The sequence below is a fragment of the Meleagris gallopavo genome, chromosome 11 (genome assembly GCF_000146605.3).
Source record: "Meleagris gallopavo isolate NT-WF06-2002-E0010 breed Aviagen turkey brand Nicholas breeding stock chromosome 11, Turkey_5.1, whole genome shotgun sequence".
NCBI classification, from domain to species: Eukaryota; Metazoa; Chordata; class Aves; order Galliformes; family Phasianidae; genus Meleagris; species Meleagris gallopavo.
In genome coordinates, this window is record NC_015021.2 from 4535356 (window position 1) to 4550745 (window position 15390).

Below are 15390 nucleotides of genomic sequence, written 5' to 3' on the forward strand. Positions count from 1 at the left end.
TATATCTGGCAATACATAAATTTAGAACAACATTTAAGACCCAAACCTACATCCTAAAGGAAACTTTTTGTTTGTTCTACATGTGAGTGATTAAAAATTTACAAGTTATTTAAATGTAGAAGTAGTATTTTTATTTTCCAATAAATTGCATTGTAGCTTTCTTCATATTTTTAATGTTTTAAGAGGAGTAGTGCAATATATTTTGCAAAAAGAAGCATATACCAAGATCAAAAAGCATGAAATGGAACAGTATTAGAACAGACAGTTGGGGTTGGTGCTGAATGGCGTTATCGTTCTGTTAGCAGGGTGCTTCACAGTCACTGCTAGCTGCTTTACAGAGCAGAGGGTATTTCTGTGTTAGGTGGAAAAGTAGTGTTTTGTTTTGTTTTGTTTTGTTTTGTTTTTTATATACCTGAATATGAGCTGATATTTGGAAGACTGCTTTATTGCTGTCTGTTATGACTTTGCCACACACATATTCAGGAAAATAATATATGTAATATAATAGAATCGTAGAATGGCTTAGATTGGAGGGAACCTTAAAGATCACTCAGCTGCAACCCACTGCTGTGGGTAGGGTTGCTGCCCACCAGATCAAGCTGCTCAGAGTCCATCCAACCTGACCTTGAATGTCTCCAGGAATGGGCATCCATGGCGTCTATATGACAAAAAAAAAAAAAGGAGAAGAAGTGGAGAAAAGAAGAAAAGATCGTAATTGCATTATTATTTTGAAGGCATAGATTTAAATAAAAACTGCTGTTGGGAGACATACTCCAAGCTATTTGTTCTCAGTGTCCGTTAAGACAAAAATATTTTAACATATATATTTGTTTTCATTACAAACATATAAACACATGCTTTTAATATTACTGTGCTTTTTACAGCAGCTTTTCACTAACAAGTTAATAGAGTGGCACACGATAAAGACAGCTGTAGCAGCTGTGGTGCCCTCTTAGCTCATTTCCCAGCAAGGTTTGTTTTTAGCTGGAAGGCTGACTTTCAGCTTTCATCAGTTGTCCTGTAGCTACAGGGATGGTTTGCATATGTTGTGCAGAAAGCTGACATGTATAGTGGCCAGCTTCAACTCTGCCTTTTGGCCATCTTCTTAGTCTTTGGAGAAAACAGATGCCTTTTAAATCTTTTCTAACTCTACATTACAGTGTGACTGTGTGTACTATGTAGGTGCAAGGGAGGGCAAAGTCTTTACGCATTCTTTATCTGTCTTGGGATGTTGATTACTCAGATAAGGCTGCTTTTTTGGGGGGGGCTATTTTCAAAGTTCTGTGAATGAAATCAAATAGGACTGATTGACAGTATAAGTTTTATAGAAGTTGTTCAGGAGTCCATTGTGTGTTGGAGTGAGCATGCCTGTATTTACTACAGAAGAAAGGAAATGTGCATGCATTTAGCTAGCTTATGTTTGTCGTGCACATCTAATAAGTGATCTTTATACTTAACAGTGAAGCTTGATCCCATACTTCTCTTTTATATGGTACAGGTGACTTCTGTCCAGTAACCATTTCTTAGTGGTTTTATGCAGGGAGTTGGGTTCAAAGTTGTTGGATAACTTCTGCAAGAACAAAATTCTAGTCCTCAAATTTGTTTTTGAAAATGGAGAAACTATTTCTGACTGAATTTGGTCATTTTCAAACTAGAGTTCTATGTCAAGTTGGAATGCAGAACCCTTACCTGCATGGTACTAGGTGGGGTTGTTGCTGGTAATGTTGGTTTTTGTTTGTTTCTCTCTCTTGTCCTTTATCAGCTAAGTCTGATCTGGATAAGGGGAAAAAATCAACTTCAGTGATATTACTATCATGAAAAACAGGCTAGGGTTTCAGGATGATCTGTGTCATGAAGCAAAAGAGGCAAAAGTGATATTTACTAGGTTCCCTTTGAGAAAGAGAATTATCCTTGGAAGAAATTTCTGTCAAAGAAGTAATGTTTTCTGTACTGATGCCCACAGAAAACAGTGATCAGTAAGTGCAGTGGTGCTTCATGAAAATAACTTAAGTAGGATTTCTTCATATATGATAGGGCTGGCACAAATGGAGAAACGTTGAAGTTCTGGTTTCAAGATATGTATACAATGCATGGATATGAATGTGTGTTTCTGAGACAAATATTAATTAATTTATTTATTAAGTATGCATTCACGTTGCTATTTGGTTGTAACTAGAAGAATAGAACTACCCCAGAATCCTATACACTTCACTAAATTACTGTTAAACAACTTTTTTTTTCAGATAATAAGCTTTATTAATTAATATTTGTATAGATGCAGTGAACAGAAATATGCAAAACCTATTATTCCTGTTTATATGGTCCTTTAGATATGCCACAAGGACACAGATGCGTGTTTCCTTAGCTAAAGAAAAATACATGTTACAAGAGTAGTAGATTCTTGTCTGGGGCAAAATTCATAATTTTCACTATTTCTTATTGCCAGTGTATTGAGACATGGAAATATCCAAACTGCAAATTCTTTGCATGTGTTTCATCTAAGAACACCTCCCTTATCTGCTAGAACCAGAGAGGAAAAATGTTATATTATGTCTTAAATAAAATGCTTTTCAAAATGATCAAAACCACAAAATAAGTCAAATAGAGTTTTTTAGAAGAAAGATGAGAGTGGGGAAGATGATCAGGAACTGGCTCTTTGAATTCATGGAGGACAAAAAGCAGAAAGCCTCTTTAATATGTTTTCTGAAAACTTGAGAAAAGCTGAACAGTATTCTCAACTTCTTCTAGCTATAAGTCAAAGGCTCCAAGCCTTCCCAATTAAGCTGGAAAGAAATGTGGGCTTGTCACTGCTTGGTAATAAATAAAGGAAAAAAATGAGAGTGTGAGCAAAGTGCATCCTGTCATTCATCTTCATGGCAGGCTGTGGTATAACATTTGCAGGCTTCTCTGCTTGTAAGTCTGTATGGATTCTGAGGAGATCTTGCCCAAATGTTCCATGTAAACCTAACTGCTCATTCACCCTGTTCATAGAGGTGTGCACACAGGACTGACAAACTGTGTTCTGTTTGTGCCTCTGTCATTGACCTGTAAGTGATTTCTGGTTGCACAGCATCTGCTTTTGGTCACTTACTATAAAGTTATTTTACATAAGCTTCTTCAGTCTTTTTCCAATTGTTTTTTCAGTGGTTATCTTTTTGCTCTGTCAAGCAGTGAGGAAATATTTACAAAACTTTCTGTTAGAAGACCAAAATCTCCCTTCTGCATTGTAATACTGAATTTAAAAGATATGCTCTCATTTGTGGAGTTGGAAGGATTTTTCCCATGTACCGTCATTTCTCATTTGTTGACATTAAAATTCCTTTGCCATTTTAATACCCGGTTGATGTTATGAGGGATTTCTGTAACTCTTCATAGTTGGTCTTTAGGTTCACCAGAAAGTTTTGTTGCTTCAGTTAAGAAGTTCTAGATTTGATGTTTTACTCATGTCTCTGAGCTCCAGAGTTAGTTGAGGAAATGGTGAAAAAAGCTGGATCCACCAAAAAGATCATTTACCTGAAATGATCAGCAAAATGGATTGCACCTTTCTTTTGTGCTTCTTGTCTTCAGTATGTTTTTTTGTTCTACTCTACTGTGGTAGATTGTCTTGAGGTTGAAGTGAGCATCTCAGGCTTGCTGTGATGCATTTCTGCCTGCTCAGAGTTGCCTTGGCCATATGGGATTTCTTCATATTGATTTATATTATATTGGAATAGAAAACTTTTGTCCATTTGAATGTGAAGTCAGGACATTAGAATTAAATAGCTCTGGGAAATTAAAGAGATCTCACAATTCTGAAGAAGGAGGAGCAGGTCTACTCACTGCATAGCTGTATTTATTCGTTTAAGGAAGGTAAAATTCTTGCAAATTTAGTTTGACATCATATGCTTTAGAATCGTGTGATGTTATCTTGAGGAAAATTTGTAATACAGATCAGACATGAAAAAAAATGCTGTCCACTCTGATTGGATAAAAAGATCTCACAACTGTCTTTGTTAGTATCTTTTGGCAAATACCACTTGTGATTTGCAGGGAGATCTGGTCCTGGCATCTTGTACCTAAAGAAGTCCACTGGTCAAAACTGGTCTGTAGTAACAGCTGGGAATTGCTTTGATTCTTTCGGGAGATCTGCAGATCTTGTTGTTTCAAAATACTCGATTTTTATACAGGTGATAACATGAGTTTGAAAAAGGCATGTGGGTTGATTTTAAAGTTGTATGCAATAGCTGAAGTAATGAAATCCATAAGGCTTCTCCGTGAATTAAACTTATTAGAAAGCCAAAGGCAGATTTATCTGCAGTATAAGTGAATAGAATCTGTAGGTTTTAACCAGAGCAATATTAACAATAATCTTATTTCTGATAATCTTATTAATCATAACAAGCTTTTATTAACTACTTAAGTGATTCTCCACTTCTAGTCTTGAATTTCCATTGCCCATTCCCTGTGGAATTGTCTTCCTCTTACACACTGCATTCTGCAGTCATTTTCCTCCACACAGACATGGAGGTAACTGAGCTCATGTAGTACGCAGTCCCCACAGAGCGCTCATGTTCTTTCCCTCCTTATTCATTCTGGGGAAGCATAGGGGCTCTGTGCTTTGTTGCAGAACTATTTCTTCTTTTGTAAGTGCTACACAGGTAGCAGAAGTAAACAGGAATTATTCTAATTAGTTGTTATTTGTGTCTTGGAAAAATTGAGTACTTTGCTGCAAACATCAGCATTTGGGAAAACAAAAGCAAACAAAAATCAAACTCGACTTTTACTTTCCATTTCTCTCTCCCTTTTTCTCTTAATATTTACCTATTTCAAACCTTAGTCCTTCATCATTTACAGCCCAGGAACACATCCTGAATTTGCTCCCTGGTAGAGAAATCATCAGTGTGTGTTTAACGAAGGTTAGAATTTTGCCGTTGACTGAACATGAGAGCAAATTAGCAATTCATAATAATTAGCTATAATTTCTTCAATCTAATTTCACACAAACTGAACTTAAACCTAGTAATATGCATCTATTTAAATGTCCACAGATTTGTTGTTCTGGTCAGTATTCTAAAAGGAATATCTTAAAAGGTATTTAATGTCAACGCTAAAACTTTTCTTGTATGCATAATAAAAAAGCAATCAATTCCAAGCTCTGTCTATGAGTTAGATTGATCCTAGTCATTGCATGGATTTTAGAAAAGAAGAATTCTAAGTTCAGAGGTTCATTGTTCATTGTATTAATTTGCTCCATCTGAAGCCAGTGAATCTAACTCAACTGCCAGGGCAACTGGGGTGATTCAATCTCTTTTTCCTGGTAGCTCCAGCTGAGAGAAAGTAATGGTGTGCAGAAGCAGAGTAAGAACTCAAAAGTTTTTTCTTTGTCAGTGTTTTTAGATTTCAGGAGCTACTGTTTCAAAAGTGGGAGAGAGAGATTACTTCTAAGAGGTGGCAGAATTTATCTCAGTGAATGAGTAAAGAATTTCAAATACTGCTGTTGCTCTGCTGATTGGTCTGTCTGAAATGAGGAAAGCTGCTGGCTGTTTGGGAATTTGTTTTAGGTTATTGTTAGCATACCAGCTGTGATGAGGGGCTGCACGTTTAGCCTAAGCTTGGGTGATATAGAGTTAACTTCAGGTTGAGTATGCCTGTTTTATCAAGGCCTTTCTTTACCTCAAAATCTGATGTTTGATTTGTCTCGAATTCCCTTGCTATTTAAGGCTTCCATTGCTGGCTGCTGATGTAAAAGAAGCTGTTATCTGAGTGGGCTGTGCTGGTGAAGAGCTTGGCTTTTTCTCTGCCTTCACTTGTGACACCTTGGTTGCTTGATTTTTCTCCCTGTTCTTATACCTCTGATGACTGAGAGTATTCAGATGGATGTTTACTACCCTCACTTGCCCAGTACTACTAAAGGATTCCTTTTGTTTCAAAGAGAACAGTACCTAAAGGGGGCTGTAAGAAAGAAGGGAACTGACTCTTCAACAGAGTCTGTTGTGATAGGATGAAGAGAAATGGTTTTTGAACCAAAAGAGGGAAGATTTAGACTGGATATAAGGATGAAGCTTTTTACAATAAGGCTGAGTGAGGCACCAGCACAGGTTGCCCAGAGAGGTGGTGGAAGCCCCATCCCTGAAGACGTTCAAGGTCAGGCTGAACCAGGCTCTGAGCACCTGATGGAGCTGTAGGTGTTCCTGTTCATTGCAGGCGGGTTGGATTAGATGACCTTTAAGGGTCCCTACCAACTCAAACAATTCAGTGATTCCTGTAAATTTGACAATAACTGAAAGTGCACTATTTGCCCAGAAGGAAGAGGCTGGTAGAACTCCACAACAGAGGCATATTAGGGCACTGGTGTTTTTCTGTTTAATTTTATAAAATCACCATGCTGATGTGGAAATACTGCAGTTCTACCGAATGCTACTCTTCTTCATAGTGGAGTAAGTGAAACAGGAGACTTGCTCTTCCATGAGACTGTAGCAGAATATTTGTGCAATTCTTTTTTCCATTAGCTTTGCCATATTCTGACAGATAAATTACCCAGGGAGCAAGGGAGAAATAAATGGTGTGCTACAGCTATCTTTACATTCTGTAACATGAATTTGGCTTTCTGATCCAGCAAATATATGTATTCCCTGGGAGTCATTCTGCTTCTGATTAGGACTTGGTCATTTCCAGTTATAAATACATCCTTTCCTTTCCTTGCTCTGGGACCTGCATGTTCTGGTGCTCTGAATTGTTCAGGCTGGGGGAGTGAGTAATGCTGTCATCCCAGTTAGCTGGGGAGGAGGCCTAGCTTTGATATTCAGCTTTTGACATCTGATCAGATAAATCAGTGCAGAACAACTGATATGCTACCTGCTGGGCCAGAGCTGCAGGAGCTGTTCTTTTTTAGGAAGATCCAGGGTGTGTTTGGCACACTGATGGCAGCACTGCAACAGGCAGTAACCCTTTTCTAAGAAATGTGGCTTCAGGTGTCTGAAAGCAGCATATACACATTCTTGTTAGTTTTTATTCCATATAAAATGGTAGTGAAATTTAAACTGCAATTGTAAAGTTAAGGCAGGTCTCAGGGATCCATTTTTGTGCATGAGCTAAACATTAACCCTTTATGGAATTGATATTTTTCTGAAGCTATAATAAGCAGCTCTGTTGTTCATGCAATACCAGCAGCTCAGATCACATCTGCTGTCAGAGGCTAATGAAGTAGCATTCTTTGATGCTGAACACCCTTTTTCTTCTCTAAAATGTTAGCAGTTGTGCATGTTGCTGTTAGCCAGTGCTGTGTGCACTGTAAGGAGAAAATAAAAAACTTGAATTAGTGGATATTCTTGGATTTTCTTTCTTTATTTTTTTTCATGATGAAGTATAGAGTTGCAAGTCTTACAACATGTAATGTGAGGGTCTGAACTGACAGCTTTGCTACTGAAAGTGCGTAGGACCAACTGAGTATCTTAGTGTTACTTAAACCTCCAGTTTTTGTTTGCTGATTGCAGGGTCAAGTGGGGTAACTTAACTATCTGAACCTCTGATATGTTGGGAATTTGCAGGACCTAGGGAAACCTGGATTGAAATAGCTCAGTGATGCCACTGGCAGATAACCCTGGCAGGAGGAAGCAGAAATAATAGGCATGCAGAAAAGCCTCTCATCATTAACATTCAAAGCAAAACTGAAGGGAAGGAAAGAGTATGCAACTTCAGTCTGCTTTTTTATTTTTTGAAAAAATGACAATGGATAAAAAGCAACTAACAACAAAAAAACAAGCAATATGGGAAGGAATAATTAGGACTAGAGTCAGTTTTTATACAGTAGTAGCTTTAGAAAAGGTACATGGTCTGATGTTTTCTCTGAAGGCCAAACTGCAGCATCTCAAAGATAGACACAACTTTAGACATCTTTCTGTCCCCAGGTGCTTTGAGGGAGAGGCTGACTTGTAAATATTTTGATTTTGGTTTGTCTCTTCTTGTCTCTGCACTTGCTGTTCAGTTCTGGGGACTGCAATGTACACCAGCTCAGCCATTCTTCCTTTCCACTGCCTAGGAAAGTCCACCTGTGATTCTGGTATTTATGTAAACTGCTAGCAAATTATCACCTGTCCTCACATCTGAGAGTAATAAGGTGTTCAGTATGACACTTATGGAAAAGGCAGAATTTTACTCCTTAATCTATGCATATAATTTTGTATTTATGCAAAATGTAGTAATCAGTGAATATACCAGCAAAATACTTGAAAATTGTAGGACCAGGTTCATTCTCTACTCCACTAATGGAATCAATTCAGTGGATATTGCAGGTACTCTTAAGGCTACATGTCAGCCAAAACAGAGACAAAGTGACTCAAGCCTGGACCAGCGTAAGTCATCACTGCGCAGATCACATGCAACAATGTAGATTTGCTCCAATGTTGAACCTTACATTCAAACCAACTATCAACTAATAAAATAATTAATTATGCTTATGTTCTTTGAGGTAATGTTTTAGGTATTTTTTTTTTTTTTGTCCTTAAGATGGGATATCAGCATTATAGAGTTTCTGTTCATTAATTTTTGTGAAATTTTGTGATAATATGCAGTTTGTGTCAAAAGTGAAGTAAATGGATCAAGTGGGGAAAAAAACAACACACACCAAAAAGAACTAAACTAAAAAATTAGTAGAAGCTAATGATAAATCAGCATAGTTTTTTTGTGAATTGATAGTTTTTGTTTCCATTGCCTTTTTGAGCATATTTTAGTTCTCACAGCATTGATGTAATGGAAATTGTTAAAATATCTGCTAGGTAGAAGTTACAGGAAATTATCACCAGGAAGAGCTGAGATTAGTGCAGGCTGTGACAGGTTTGGAAGATTTAGCTGCGGGATTGTTGGAGGATTGTAGGCACTGTAGGATGGAATTGTTCTTGCCTCAGTAGTCTTGAAGATTAAAGAAGGAGATCCCATCACTTTGGGATACTTGCTGTTTTCCTCTTTGCATGACTGTAATTGCTTGTGAGCATATAATAGAACATATATCTGGACCAGAACCAAAGATTTGATATTTAAAGAAATTTCATCTGTGCCAAATTGTGCTATACAAAAGGACAGTGAAAGCTATTGTGGTTTTTATCGTTGTCATAGAGACGAAAAAATTGTATGAATGAAGTGGAATCTTCTTCTATATTTTCTTTAAATGATCAAACCTGGTCTTTTATTGAAGAATACTGTTCCCACTATGAGCTTCACTGTTTCTCTCTCTCTTTCTGTTTAAATACTGATACCTTCTCAGAAGAACATTTCCTTGCAATAGGAAAGTGAGTGAAGAGAATGGCAGCTGCATTATGCCCAACTGCAGGGAGGGAAAAAGAAAATACATGTCACAAACAAGATGAAGCTTCTTCAAATATTTTAGAAGCTCCGATGTTGTAGTTTAAGTCAGGGTTTCAAAGACTCTTTCAGTAGCAGCTATTTGGATTAAGTGAAGACGTGTGCAGGCATACAAAGGGCCCAGTTTTGGACAGTGCTCATGTATGCTCTTACTGCCTTATTGCAGGCTTTGGATTATACTGGCATTTAAGTAGAAGAACTAAAGACTTGGGAAAAAAAACTTTTATGTTACAGATATTGACATGAAGGAAAGTGAGACTGATCTTTTCTTCATAACGCAATGAAATAAACTTTCTGGATCTACAGCAAGGAGAAGCAAAAAAAGAAACCTCAAAGTGAAGTCAAATCACTTGATCGTAATGGTCATTTAATATTTTTATGCACTGTGCAAGTTGTTGACCTGAGCGCTTTTTATATTGATGGCTCCTCCATATGTTCAGCCCCCTAAAAAGCATGCATTTCAGCCCATCTTTCAAGCTGTGGTGTTATTGATTTACCAAGTGAGCTGCATGACACCTGAACAGTTGACTGGGGAGCAGCTGCTGCTGTAGGAGAAAAGGCTGGGGAAATGAGAAGAGAGCAAATGAATACTGAAGTGGAAAAAATATAATATGCGCATTTTTAAAGTTTTTAGTCATGGTCTTCAAAAAGCTGCGTGTTTTCTGAATAGCAAAATGATGGGCCAACTGACAAAAACTAGGAGGTCTTCTCAGGAAGACTCCTTTGCTGGGTAGTAGTATTTTACTGGGCCTTTTTTACTCTATCGGATTTTCCATAGAATTGCCATCTTTTTCTCCTAAGAAATGGCTTAATTATTTTTAGCCAGTCTGTATCCTAATCTTTAAATATTGTTGCCTTTCTGTGAAACAAAATGGAAAGATACCTGCTGCGTTCAATCTTTTGGTCACCGTGAGCTTGAGCTAAAACCCAATAAAGTCAGCTGGTTGATTTGCAGGGGGGACCAGAACCCAGCTGCATTTGAGTCATTGAAGTTAGAAATGAAAAGTTAGCTGAAACAAGACTGATTGATTTTATTTATTTTTATACTGGTGGCGAGGAGACTTTGGAGATGAACAAATAAGATCTTGAACTCCCTATACGCTTCCATGCTAATGGATGAAGATTGTGAGGCAGGAGGAATAAACAATCTGCAGTTGAAAATACAGTGCATTTTCACTCTGTTGCCATATGATTATGGGCTTGCATGAATCAATATCATTGACAGGTATGGCTGATGTTCAACCACTCATCTGAAGTTATGATGCTACGTAGGATAAATTCAGTGTGCTAGGTGAGCATCTATCTCTGTAAATAAATCTGCATATTTACATTGTATTCACAAGCTTTGTTTCTATTTTTCCTTGAAAACAAGCGATGTGTTAGAATATGACATAGATTTTTATCTGCAATGTACACTGGAATAAAAAAACCTTGGGAAACATGAAATTCTTCTAGGATGGGGCAAATCTTCATCACATAATGCTCTTGCATCCTCTCCTTTCCTCTTCAGCCTCAGCTAGTAATGATGGGGCCTGTGACTTAGACAAAGCAGTCACAGGCATCTTGTAAGAGCTACTGTTTCTGTAACACTCTCTCCTCCTTTACTTTTCTCCTTCGAATGGCATCAAACACAGCCCATTGTTTTTGAGTCACTTCTTGCTGCTTTTCTGACCTGACATGTCCCACTTAAAAATTCATGCATTTAAGTCACATTTTAGGACACTTTTCCTATATTTTAATTAATTCCTAATCATATTCTCTCTCTCTCTCTCTTTTTTATTTTTATTTTATTTTTTAAATGGTGCTCAGTAGGAACCTAGTGCACTTTTACTTGGTGAATTAACACAACACCTGACTGAAGACTGACATTGTTTCCTGTTACATGGAAGGATTGCCCAGACTGTAGTTCTATGGACTGTCTCTAAGGTCCCTGTATTAAAAAACAGAGTAAATTATCTTTGAATGAGAAGGTGTGTTCCTTCTTATGAAGTGTGGAATGATCAACACAATAATATTAAAACCTAAGGTCCAATGTAATACTGAGATCTGTGATACTGCATTGTGGGCAGGGAGCTTAGCCCCTCTGGATTAGAGCAGTTCATCATAGTTTGGGCCAAACTCCCTATTGCGAGCAGTGTCCATGCAAAATTTGAGATGCCATTCATTTTTTAATCCTAACAGCCTCTGTCAATATGTTAACAGTATGTTTAAGTGAATACTGACTGTGTTCAGAGGTAGTATGTATGTAGCTGTTACAAATTTAGTAAATCTTAGTAATCGCTTAATAAAAATGCATTTGGGCAATTTGAGAAGTTATTTTTGGATACGAGACTCACAGTACCATGAAATGTCTTTATATTCACGGTCTGCATGTAATTAAGAATACAAAAAGACTTAGAAATGTACACATTTGCATAAAGATCTTGATGAAGGGAATTTTTTAATTGCATTTTTGTCTCATGGTCAATGAATAAGTAGCTTCATATCTGTTACTGTGAGAAGAATGAATTTTTTTTTTTTTTTTTTTTTTGCCAGTGAGTATATACTAGAAATCTTTACCAAGTCTTTTCTAGACTTGATGTTGCTTCTGAAGTCTCTTCCCTCCACAAGATAGAGAAAAATCAATGAAACGTGTAATGAATTCAGAAATGCCTATGATAAATTAATATGAATTAGGCAAACTCTTACTTTCGTCTCAGGATTTTCCCACTTTGTGTTCTGCTTTTTGCCAATTTGTAACTCAGTATCTGTCTCCTTTGTTATATGTCTGGTGAACCCCCAACTTCTTATTAGAAAGCAAACAATTCAAAAAACAGAATTTTATATTATTTCTGCAACCTAGATATCCTTTGATTTAACAAGATCATGAAACTGCAGCCACAAGATTCAATAATCCTCCTGCTTTCATGTCTAGAACTAGTAGAAAAATACATTTAGATGATAAACGTATATTTTCCACGCAGAAGTTCGGGCTATTTTGAGTAGAGGTTTCTATGAAATGAGTATAAATTACCTACCTTACTTTAAGATGAGATGGAACATTTTAGCTTTGGACAGTGACCTTGGTACTAATCATCCCACTGTCACAAAATCCAATATCAGATTTTAAACAATTTTGAAATTGAAAAAAATGAACCACTTAATTGTAGGTTGTGATATATCATTTTGTCCAATCTTGTCTGGCCTTATGAGGAGCCTGCTGGTAGTAGTTTGGTTTTGTGTGTGATGTTTTTCCTTGTTGTTGGGTTTCTTTTTGGTTTGGTTTGATTTGGTTTGGTGTTCTGTTCTGTGTGTGTATGTGTTCTGTTTTTATTGCATTCCAAGCTGTCAGCTGACTTGCAAGATTAACCAATTTTCCTGCTTTAAAATGTGTGAGGTGGATGCTAATACCGTTTGCACAATACATAGCTTTAGGGATTGCACTAATGCAGTTAAGCAGGATGATTTATTTCTTGTACAATACATGAACTAATTTGCAGATTATTTCTCCCTGTGCTTCTGTAAAGGACTGTTAAAGCTATATGTAAGCTGAGCCAGAATTCCTATGTCTGGCAGTGCTGATGGAGAATTTTATGGAAGGCTGAAGGGAAGCTTTTAATGCAATCCATCATAGAGTGTTTTTTAATTCTTGTTATATTTAACTGATATTGATAATATCACAGAACTACAGAATCACAGAATAGCCAGGGTTGGAAGGGACATCAAGGATCATGAATCTCCAACCCCCTGCCACATGCAGGGCCACCAACCTCCACATTTAATACCAGACCAGGCTGCCCAGGGCCCCATCCAACCTGGCCTTGAACACCTCCAGGGATGGGGCATCCACAACCTCTCTGGCCAGCCTGTTCCAGCACCTTACCACTCTCTCTGTAAAGAATTTCCCCCTGACATCCAACCTAAATCTTCCCTCCCTCAACTTAAAGCCATTTCCCCTTGTCCTGCTGTTACCTACCCTTCCAAACAGTTGGTTCCCCTCCTGTTTATAAGCTCCCTTTAGGTACTGAAAGGCTGCAATGAGGTCATCCCGCAGCCTTCTTTTCTCCAGGTTGAACAAGCCCAGCTCCCTCAGCCTGTCTTCATAGGGGAGATGTTCCAGCCCCCGGATCATCTTTGTGGCTCTCCTCTGGACCCTCTCCAACAGTTCCCTGTCTTTATTGTACTAGGGTATCCAGACCTGGACACAGTACTCCAGATGGGGCCTTACAAGAGCAGAGTAGTGGGGGACAATCACCTCCCTGCCTCTGCTGGCCACCCCTCTTCTGATGGAGCCCAGGATACCGTTTGCTTTCCTAGCTGCAAGGGCACACTGCTGGCTCATGTTAAGGTTTTCATCTATCAAGACCCCCAGGTCCTTCTCCACAGGGCTGCTCTCACAGAACCGCTCCTTCCAGTCTGTATGTATGCCTGGGATTCCTCCAGCTCAAAATATATGCTTTCATAGTCTATACTATGAATATGATCTAGTATGGAGCGTCAATTGCTGTTTACATGTTATATTGATAATAAATGCAGTGAGAGAAGGACCAAGATTTCTGTATTTGTTGGGTTTACTCCTCCTTTGTGTTATGTGCTGAGAGAAGTATTCTGAAGTGCTGTGGCTGTGTTTGATGTTTAAACATGGAAAAGAAATGGGGGGGAGAGGGGAAGGGAGTTGCACTGAGAAAAGTGTGACAACATTTAGAGAAGATATCAATACATACAGAAGTCATGGTCATTTGCACTTCTTCTTTTCTTATGAAATCAGGAATTTTCATTTGATAGCTTTTTTTCCCCCCCTTCTAAGAGAGGTCAGGTTTGATCTGTACAGGTGACCACGGTCTTTAGATTGGCTGCACGTAGTGTCCTTTTCCTTATCAGGCAATATCAAGGGAAACGTGGAAAAAAAGAGCAGCTGAAGACTGGGGACATGCAGTTCTCAGTCATTAACAATGCTTGAGAAACTATTAGTAATTGAGCATGAAACAGATTTGGCTTCAGTTCAGTTAGAAATGCCTGTCAACAACAGGAAGCAAGCTACATCCTTCCACCTTGCTTGGCAAATGCAGAGTGCTTCTGAGAGCTGGCACTTAGGGTCTAGCACCATGCATGTGGAGCCACAGCTTTGACCATGGTCTCTGCTGCACTGACACTGTTATGCAGAAGAGATGTTGACAACCAAAAATGAATTTTTCCTTCTTTTCTTTTGGCTGGTGGACTGATGAATCAATTATCCCCACAGATCTAATTATAGCTCATAGAGTGTATATTTTTTCAGAAAATAAATTTATTGCCTCAGCTGTCAATTCCCTTTGGTCTTAACCTTTCAAAGTGAAATCGTGAGTGTTTGTTCTCTCAAAGCTTTCAAATTGTTCGCCAAAGTATGAAATGACTGGAAAGTAGTAATGAATCTGGCTTTTAATCAGTCTCCTGACATAAAAAGACATTGGTTCCTGTGTAATTGCTGTACATAATTACAAAAATTGGGTTTCACTGCTTGATTGGGCTCCTCAGCTTTAGAACTTGTTTCCTTGATGCAGCCACAGGCTGCACAGACTGCTGCTAGAATAACTCGCCTTCCAAGGCAGAGAGTGAACTTTGGCGCTCATGCTGCAGGACCAGCCCGGCCTTGGTGTGAGGCACAACCCATGTGGAGTTCTGCTTGCACGAGGGCTGGCAGCAGGGTGTGCTGAGGAGGTGGCAGGGAGGGAGAGCACTGCAGTGGTTTTGTGCTGTGCAGAGACACAGCAAGAAAGTCTACGTGGGGCAGGAGGGGCAACTGAGGCACAGGCAGTCCCTCAGCACAATATAGTTGTTTCAGTTAATAGCTCTGTTCTTCCTGTTTAAACAACTCTAGAATGCTGTCAGAAATAATTAGTTTTCAAAGGTTAGCAGTGTTTTCCACTCAGTGAGTTCTATGAACATTTCTTAAAGTGACAGGATATTTTCCAGACACAAAGAGGAGGAAGGAAGAGTGTCCCTTGTGAGCAGGGCCCTGCTGTTGGCCTAACAGAGCTGCAGGAATTGGGACAGCCTGAGCCACACTGGACACAAGGCCTGACCTCTGTGTGGGGC